Here is a 10720-nt window from a genome sequence, read left to right as displayed (position 1 = left end):
GATAGATATACATATACACAGATAGTATACCCTGAGAAAGGTCATAGACTACTTTATAGTGCGAAAAAAGTATTGTAAGGGATTAAAAGCGGAGATGAAAGGTTGTATAAAAGTATCGTCATTGTTTAAGTGAAACAAAGAAACTTTTTTAGGTTATAATCTAAACATATTTCTTTATTTGGTCAATTTCATTATACCACGCTGACGAAGTCGCGGACACACCTAATATACATATAAGGATGGGACTAGGGTTCATGATTTCTCGAGCTTTTCAATTTCTCGGGTCTCGAGAATTCTCGAGGTCAATTTCTCGGGTCTTCTCGGGTTGTCGAGAAATTTATATTTACGTACGTTTTCTCATATTATTTGGTTCCAATACCGTCAAAAAATACAGTGGTTTTTGTCTCAAATAACAGTATCAAATTAAACTTTTATTGAGTATATTTAAAAGCATTAATAATATGAATATTTTTTTTTTTTAATAGAGAAATAATATTAGGTCCTTACATATGAAATTGACGTTTTGTCGTACTGGCCACTTTGATCTTAAATATCTCCTCTTTGGTTAGGAATTCCATATCCAAATTTATACAGCTATTCACTTTGGGTCACTCACAGCATACAAAATGAAAAACTTAAAATATCGCGTTATTTACGAGTACGAGTTCCGCTGTGGCACCAGTGCTACACGGTGCTAAACGGCACGAAGTATTAATGATGTGTATGGCAGTGGTCTCGCAAAAGAAAACACGTGCATTTTTGGTTCCAACGTTTTCGTTCTGGAAATTTCGACCTGCAAAGCAATCTCTGTGGGCGGCTGGAATCCAAGGTTGATAATGAAGAATTGAAGACTATTGTGGAAGCGCATCCATCGCAAACCCGTCCGAGTTAGCTGCAGGCTGCGGTGTTAGTGACAAAACTGTTTTAATCCTTTAGCAAATTGGGAAGGTGAAAAAGCTTGAAAAGTAGGTCCTTCATGAATTCAATGTAGTAAATCGACAAACGCGCATAGCCTGCTGCGTTACATTAATCAACCGGCATAATAATGAAGGGATATTAAATCAAATCATTTCCTGTGATGGAGAGTGGATCTTGTACGATAATCGGAAACGCTCATTGCAATGGCTAAACCAAGGCGCGTGGGGATACGCGCGCCACCTTCTCGGGCTTTTCTTGGAGATGCCACCGCCCCCGCGGTGACATCTCAGGCCCTTGCGGCGATCTGAGGTGCCCATGCGCCCCTCCACCTCGGATCGCTTTGGATGGAGCCACCCTTATTGGGCGGAGTCCATCCTGCTCGGCCCGCTCTCACGGTTGGGGGCTTTGGGGCCCTACCGTTTGCCGACACCTTTACCCTTGGGCGGGGAACAGTTCTTCGCCCCCACCCAGTGGTCTGCCGGCCTGCCTTTAGAGGCACACACCGCACACCGCGGCGCAGACGCGCATGAGGCCGCCTTGTGGCCGCTCTCCCCACAGCGATAGCAGAGACCGCTGCGATCCTCCGCTTTGGTGCACTGGGCGCGCACATGACCCTCTTCTAGACAGCGGAAGCATCGCAGCTGTCTCTGTCTGAGCAATTCAGCCCGAACAACCACCCAGCCAACTTTAAGTTTCGCCGCGGTGGTGATGGCCTTCACCGCACGTATTGGGGCGCGGACCCAGCAAGCCCCCGCACCGGTAGGATTCCTGCGAACGTCCCCCACCTTAACGTCCTGGACCTGGCAATCCCCGGCGCTAGCAATGGCAGCGGCAATCTCCTCAACGCCAACGGAGTCGTCCAGACCCATTAGACGCATTTCCGCCTGTTTAGTGGGCCTGGAGACCCGTGCCACCTCCTCCGGGACAAGTTCCCGGAGCTTCGCCGCTAGGGCATCCGCCTTTTCCCCGCTGTCAACGCCGGGGATCTCCAGAATGCGGCCACCCGTCACGGCGACTCGCAACCGGAGAGCGTCTATCCCCAGGGGCCCCAAGTCAATCTTGGATTTTGCCTCCCTGAGGATATTCGCATAGGACGCTCCCTCTTTCTGAAAAGACGAAGACAGACAAAGTCAAAGAGAAAGATTTGCCTACTCCTACTCGCCGGACTATCGGCCGACATAGTAGCAGTATCCCGAAGGAACGACTACTATCCCGCCCAGGGCGCACCAGAACCAAACCATTGCTCGGCCACCGTTCCCCGCGGACGTATCCACGAGGATGGGGAAGCCTCCCAATGGATGGCCCATACTTGGAGGTTGTCCGACCACGTCGCCCCAACTAACCTAATCCTGCCCCAAGCGAAAGTTGGCTTAAAAAATGTTACTTGTGAACGTTTGGTGGACTATTTCCGGTGTTGTTCACTTCAGCTTTCTTAAATCTGGCTAGACGATTACGGCAAATGTGTATTGTCAGCAATTGAGAAACCATGATGGAAAAGCTAGCTGCTAAACAGCCGAGGCTGGTCAATCGCCAAGAACGCTTGACCACATACTGCACAACAGACAGTTACAAAATTAGAAGAGCTTCAATTGGAAAAATTACCATTTTTTTCGAAATTTGGATAACTTCTTGCAAGGGAAAAAATTAAACTCCGATGGGGCAGTCCAAAGTGCAAAAACAAAAGGCAAAAGTGCATAAATAGAAATGGCACATACTTTGATTAAATATATATATATATATATTGAAAATAAATACTTCAGGTTATTCCCTTACAAAACGCCAATTTAAATTTTTTAGGACCTAATTATTCGGGCTTATATTTATAAAGACAGCACCATTTTTGGCTGCTTATTTAGAAAAAAAAACAACGTAAACAAAAATAGTTTCTACAAAATAAAAAAATAACATGAAAGAAAACAAAAACGTTAATATCTTAAATTATTGCGCCGCCTCGCAACAAAATAAGGGCAATTTAATTTCTATATAGGTACATGATTTCTCGAGTTCTCGACTTTTCTCGAGCTTGATTTCCCGGCAACAAAACCCATGAATTTCCCGAGAATTCCCGGGAATGAACCCTAGATGGGACCTTTAAATCAAAACAAAGCCTTGAAAACACAACTATTATATATAAATAAAATAATTATTTGCTAAGTATAATATTTAGAACAAGTGAATATGGCAATAATGTATCCGACTCTTATAATAAATTATATTGTATCTATTAATAAATAAACTGAATTAATAGGTAAGAAGAATTAATTAGTAAATTTATGTTATAGTAATTTCATCTTCCTGTCCTTATCCCAATTATTTGTTACTTATATTACTTAAGGTTTTGGCTTTTAGTTGTACAATCGGCCAGCATCCTGACATCAACCCTCTAGAAATAATATCATAAAAAAATATGGTCATTATTAGCACTTTGATAATTAAGATAAATCACGTTATTTAAAAAAATCCAATAAGTAGTTTATGTTACTCAGTTAAGTAGAAACATATCACATTATTAATTAAAATATTGCAAGGATCAAAATGGTTCATACTAAATCCACACCGATTGAGCTACACGTTTATTTGCGTCTGTGTGCGTGTACTACTGTGTGTGTGCGTAAATCCATGCGATTAAACCTAAAGTTGAGCGCCATCATTTTGTAATAGGCCTCTTAAATGCGAAGAGTAACCGTTACCACTTATTGCAAATTCAGGAAAATCACTTCAATAGATCATTAACAATCTTCGTTTATGATTAGAGCGATTTGATTTGATACCATATATCTCCTTTTTTCGATGTTGGTTGAAAATTTATGGATATAGACGTGCTACCTTCATGAATTTTTCTAAACCGTGACGTCATCATCACACGTTCCAATACTGTTCACTGTGTATCAACAACCTTATTACCCACTATTGTTACAGAGAATTAATTCTTGTTGCATATAGCGTAAAGTTTAAAATCGGATTGGGTTTTGGGAAATAGTTGCTGGCAAATCAAATAGGCTTGTCTGGTTATCAAACTCGATCTCGCGCGACATAATCGTACTACTTTACATAAGCTGTGATTTATTTTTAGGGTTTTTTTTATGTATGATAATGGAATGGTGCACCCGACTGCCGCTGGCATGGCACTATTGGAGTATGAGGAAATGAGCATCAGTACAGTTAAGTCAGTCCATTGACAAATTTTTCCTAAATTCCTGGTGATTTGTCAACTGGGGAACCGCATGGTCAACCTAACATGGTACGTTGATAGCAATGGGATCGGTAGCCCACATTACTAACAATTATCTTTCGTCCGAATGGCAACCGTTGCATATATACATGATGCCACACACTCCATCATCCATCACCTCATCATCCATAGTATTTCTCATGCGTTACTATTCCGTGAGATTAAGATGTTATGACTCGGTACCTTATATTTCCACTGCCATATCTCACCCTCAAACTGAAGCACACTGCTGTTTTGCGGTTGGTTGATGTGCGTGACGTAGAAACGCAGACGATTTTCTACAGAATTTATTTCTAGAAAAATCTGGATATTTACATATTTCGTCGGAAAAACACAGAGCAATTAATACTATATTTTATATTATACTAGCTACCCGCCCCGGCTTCGCACGAGTGTACATGTAAAAAAACATAAACCTTCCTCTTGAATCACTCTATTAAAAAAAACTGCTTCAAAATCCGTTGCGTAGTTCTAACGATTTAAGCATACATAGGGACGCACAGACAGCGACAGCGACTTTGTTTTATACTATGTAGTGGTGAAGTTGGTTGGCTATATGAGAATTGAACCGTTCAATATATTCCTGTACTTTGCTATACCTTTCTGGTTCAAAAATAGTGTCTATAATCAATAAATAATATATTTAATAAACTACAATGATTGTAAGAAAGAAAAACTTGCACAGTTTCATACAAAAAAATGATATGTTCAAGTACAGGCGGGTATGCACATGTGGACCGAGCCATAACAATGAATCTACGTAAACATTTGGTTGCAAATATGCTGTCTTAAAAATACATTGAACACAGAATCAAATAAAAAATATTTTGTTCCTAGTGACGCATATGCCCAGGGCGAAAATCGACCCGTTCGAATTTCAAATAAATAGAACACATCATTGTAACGTTTCTAGAATCAGAAATTCGAAAATTGATTTTTTAATTAATATAATTTTCAAATAAATGGAATACATAATCATTAGCTCATAGCTCGTAGGACAGATGGCCGTTGGGGCAGTAAAGTCCTCGAGTGGCGACCACGGACCGGAAGACGCAGCGTGGGAAGGCCTCCAGCAAGGTGGACCGACGATCTGGTCAAGATCGCGGGAAGGCATTGGATGCGAGCAGCGCAGGACCGATCGTCGTGGAGATCTTTGGGGGAGGCCTATGTCCAGCAGTGGACGTCTTCCGGGCTGCGATGATGATGATGATGATAATCATTATTCTAGAATAGTAAGTTCGAAAATTAAATTTTCAAATTAATTCAAAACATTCCCGCTCAATTTTTATAATATTGATTTCCAAATTTGAATTTTTAATTTTATCTTTTAATATTATGACGTTTATTATTCTCGTTAGAACTCGACAACGGCTGGACCGATTTGGCTAATTTTGGTTTTGAAATATTTGTAGCACTCGAAGGAAGGTGTACCTAATTGTTGAGAAAATATGAAGAAATTGCATGGAAAATACAAGACAACTATCTTATTTCCACATACAAAGTTTAGTTACGCAAAAAAACCTAACGGTTACGATTGTCAGAATTTTTTTGCGTAACTAAACTTCAAAAGATATTTGACATATTATTTAATACTGAGGCGGGACTCTTGCATATTTAAAAATTTTCGAGTTCCTTGTTCTTTTATATTTTTTTTTAATAGAATAGAATAGAAAATAATTTATTCAAATATACTTACATTGAAGCACTTTTGAATAGTCATCACTTTTTTTTCAATCTGTCGCTCATTCGGAAAGCTGTCTCATCACAAGAAGAAAGAACAAGTAACTTGCGTGTTTCTCTTTTAAATAATTTTGTTGTTAATTTACATTTTTAAATTGAAATGTGTGAATTTAGACGATTGCCAACCATTCTTACAAGTTTCAAATCAAATCAAATCAAAATATCTTTATTCATGCAGGTCTATTACAGACTCTTATGATATGTCAAATCTACAGTCAGTTCGGAATGATTTCGAGATGAGAAGAACTGAACTGACAAGAAACTCAGCTCGTATTCTTTTCAAATAAGGTTCCACATGTTTATAATAATACAGAGAGATAATAAGAAACTTAACTCGTAAACTTTTCAAATATTGTTTACAATAATACAGATTATTTTTTTAATTCTTTGGGAGAATAGAGTGACCGCCAGCATATTTTATTTATTTAATTCAGGCTACATGGCCCATATTATAAATACCTTATAGACTAACATACATAAGAAATAATAATAAAATATGAAAAATAAAATTGTCTCTATGGTCACGGCACTGACGACGGCAATCTGCCACGGTAGCGCCGATAGACCACCCCCATCGGCCAGTAGTCCTCCTTCATGATGGTGGGCAGCATGCTGGTGGGGACCCGGGCCACGAACGCTTTGAAGCTCGCGTTGTGGCTCGATTCCAACTACGTCACCCTCAATGTCAGGTTGCTTATAGTCCGGATGTAGTCTATTGCAATTTTGTCAAGCCATGCCGGGATTATGTATTTAGTTTTAGTTGGTCTTAGAAAAACGGAATAGATCTACAGTTGTATATTTAACTGACTAATTATTGACCAGTGTATAATCGCGTGTGAGGCATACAATTTAGTTGTAGGTTTTTCAACCTTAATGTTATGTTTGTATAATAAGGAAAGATTTGGATCGCGTGCCAATAAATCAACATGCACTAGTAACACGCTGACAATATTACTGCATATGGTAATTATATGCTAGTGTATTTTAAATATATATAATTGGGAAAAAAATAACTAAAAATATTGTACACCTTATACAGATATTCAGATAATTACAGATATATAAGGTGGAACTATATTATCTACATTCCCTGCTGTAAGGTATAGTGTTTTTATGCTATTTGAATACCAAACAAGCTGACCGTCCAAATGAAGGTAACTGGTAATCGATAGTTGTAATCATGAACAGCACTACAGACAGTATTTTAGTTTCTGCCGGGTGGTACGATGGTGAAATTCAGCAGCTGATATTAAACTCCTGAAGACTAAGATGTCACGCCACTGATCCTGTAATTTTACTGCCCAAGTGTCTAACTTTAGTAAAAAAATAAATAAAAAAAAATGAACCATATATTTATGTAAGGTAATCTGCGGGAAGCCGCAATACACATTTTCGCGTAGCAAGAAAAGCGAGGAAAAAAAGAAAAAGGAATGGACATAAAAATAAAATAAAAAAAGTACATGAACCTTCAGTTTATGGAAAATAAGGGCGAAACTTAAAAAAGCAAGCTTTAGAAAAACATTTTTCTAAGGAACTACACGAAAATATTATTAATCATTCCTCACCTTATTCATTCATTGATTCTTATCTATTGTAATTTTTTTTTTCTGTTCTTATCGACAACCAACAAAAATTCTTCAAAATCTTTAACACATTTTCTTAATTCTATTTACAAACGCATTACTCGAACAACTGCATAAGTATAGCTTCAGTATTATCAATTGATCGTTAGTAATTTTGTTATTTTCACTTGCAAAGTAAATCCAATTCTAAATTTTAGAATTAAGGTTTATATTCCGTTGAAATATAGAAATAATGTCACAGTAAATGCAGAGTAGTTAACAAGCACTCGACAATATGAGGTATCAAGTGACATAATAGTGATGGGCACAGATTAGGGTAATCCCTATATTTATAGAATTTGGTTGCACAAATATCAATGTTCATTTGTCAATGGACAAGCTGGTTGAAATATGGTCCCTTAGGATTGTGTACACAAATAGTAGTACCACAGATAACATAATATTACATAGTAGTACTTAAAAATAAGTTGAAGCTAAATGAGTTTAAAGCATATTAGTTCGTTCTACGTTTACGCTTATTTCTCATACTGCTCACCTCTCAAAGAGTTTTTCAAATCAAATCAAAATAGTTTTATTTATGTAGATCTATTACAGACTCTTATGATATGTCAAATCTACCGTAAATTCGGAATGCTTTCGAGATGAGAAGAACTGACGAGATACTCAGCTCGTATTCTTTTCAAATATGGTTTTCAAATTTTGTCAAAGGGTGTGTCAAAAATAGTGCAATCACTGTTCGTAAACCGAACAGACCAGTCCCCACATGCAGCATCCGTTCACTATTGTCAAGTTATAAGGGTTATCTTTTCCTACCGTTCTCCATCAACCACTAACTGTTCTTACCAATATTTTAGCTGGTAGACCACCATATGGCATTGAACACGCCACTTAATAAATGCAACAACGAATAAATAAACAATTCTTGCAGTTGTTTTAGTTCTCTAATGGAAACAATTTCTCATTTGTACGGAGCTCATGTTATTACGGAGCTTATATTATAGGTATTTTCACGTCTTTGGATACATAGTAAAAATAATAATTTATTGTCAGACAACAAAAATCCAATTTTATAAGTGCAAAAGTAATAAATAAATAATTCTTGTAATTGTTTTAGTTCTCTAATGGTCTTTATTTCTAATATGTATAGAGATAATGTTATGCGTGTTTTTACATCTTTCAGTATGTAATAATAATAATTTGTTGTGGGACAAGCCCTGTCTGTATCACCTGTCCCATATAGTTTCAGAATGGGACAGTCTATTTTACAAGCAATTGCCTTCAGCACACTGGGACAGCATAATGAGTGTATTACGTTGATTATTATATAATTTACATGTTGATTTGATTTGATACGTTTTATAGTTTTAATATCGCTTCAGTTCGTTTTAAGCATATAGCTTGCACTGGATGCGAATCTTTATAACAATTTTTTTTATATTTTAGGTAATATTGTAATTGAATATTTCTGCATCTGTCTACAGCCTATTGTGTTATTTTCTTTGTGAATGTTATTGTAACACTAGTTTACTTGCGGTTAACTGTATGTAATTCTACATTATTATTTGGGGGCAGTCTTTCATAAGTTTTGACAAACAACATGTTACTATCTGATGTAGGCATCACTACTTCGCTGCTATTATAGTATATATCATTATACAGTATAAAACAAAGTCACGTCCCTATGTATGCTTAAATCTTTAAAACTACGAAACGGATTTTGAAGCGGTTTTTGTTAATAGATAGAGTGATTCTAGAGGAAAGTTTATATGTATAATACATATACACCCGTGCGAAGCTGGGGCCAGTAGCTAGTAAATAAATAAAATAAAAAATTATAGTATCATTCAGTAAACAAAAAAATTGTATCCCCGGCATGGTGCGAGCCTAAATCAGTCTCTGAGTGAATTTACATATAAACACTGGCTTGCACAATATTAAAAACAACAAAGCCCACGCAATGCAATTTTATGACACAACTGTAAATTATATCTTAAACTAATTTTTGCCCGCGGCTTTGCTCGCGTTAATTTATACCTTCTTATGGGATGCTTACATAGTAGCTTTACGCATGCAAAGGCTCAGCTCGATCGGTTTAAAATTTAAAAAGTTTCATACATACTTTCATCCCCTACTTTATCCCTTTAGGGGTAGCATTAATCAAAATCCTAGCGGATGCCTACGTCATAACATCTACCTGCATGCCAAATTCCAGCCCGATCCGTCCAGTGGTTTGGGCTGTGCGTTTGTAGATCACTACGTCAGTCACCTTTGAGTTATATATATTTAGATTGTAACCGCATAGACATATTAACAAATCATAATCAAAAACATGCCAATATTATCTGTCTACTATATAAAATATCAGTGGATTTCAATGACACTAAGGATCTATTCATACCAAAAGAGAATGCAGCAGAACAATATTTCACACGGCAACTATTGACTCGCCCTAGCTTTACTTTAACTTTATATTTCCATACTATTATTGTAAATGAAAAATTTGGTCTGCCTATCTATCTATTCGTCACCTTTTAAGACTGAACGTATCTTAATGAAAATTAAGAAAATAGACTGAATCACTAGGATGTATACAGGCTATCGTTACGAGTTTTTGGCATTCTTCTGGAGATCTTAAATAATATGTCTTCCAAAGAATTTCTCAAATCGGAGCAGTAGTTCTTGCCTTTACTTTCACTCTTTCCCTTTATAATGATATATAATATACATATATGTATATAATTCTCATGTTCCAGTGTTAGTTGCCATACTTCTTTAAAACGGCTTAACCGATTTTTTTAAAACTTTATATGTATACATTGTAGGTTTCAAAGTAGGTTATCTATTTTTATACCTTTAAGTGATTAAAGTGGCCAACTCCAAAAAGAAATATTTCGTATATTCGTATTTTCACCTACCCTTCATCAACTTTTTTCATCAACCCCCATAGTAGCGATATCAATATATATGGCAAAACAACGTTTGGCGAGTCAACTAGTATTAGTATAGTTAAATAAATTTCAGTCACGCGTCCCGTCAGTTTGGAAGAGTCCTTATTCAGCACTATAATTTTCTTATTTTTTCACATCGCCCAACTGTGTGTTATTATTTGTAAACGGCGTGTATTATACATAATTAGGGTATGCCCAAATAATACACGGTAACCGTAATGATTGGGTCCCAAGTGTAATTTGTAAGTAAAAATGGCTCGCGTGAATCGCTAACCGATACCTTGTTAGATAAAATTGAT

This window comes from Achroia grisella, unplaced genomic scaffold, assembly GCF_030625045.1.
Source record: "Achroia grisella isolate CSIRO2021 unplaced genomic scaffold, CSIRO_AGI_Agris_v1 utg283, whole genome shotgun sequence".
Classification (NCBI taxonomy): domain Eukaryota; kingdom Metazoa; phylum Arthropoda; class Insecta; order Lepidoptera; family Pyralidae; genus Achroia; species Achroia grisella.
The sequence above is the reverse complement of the archived record's forward strand: the minus strand, read 5'-3'. Positions refer to the sequence as shown.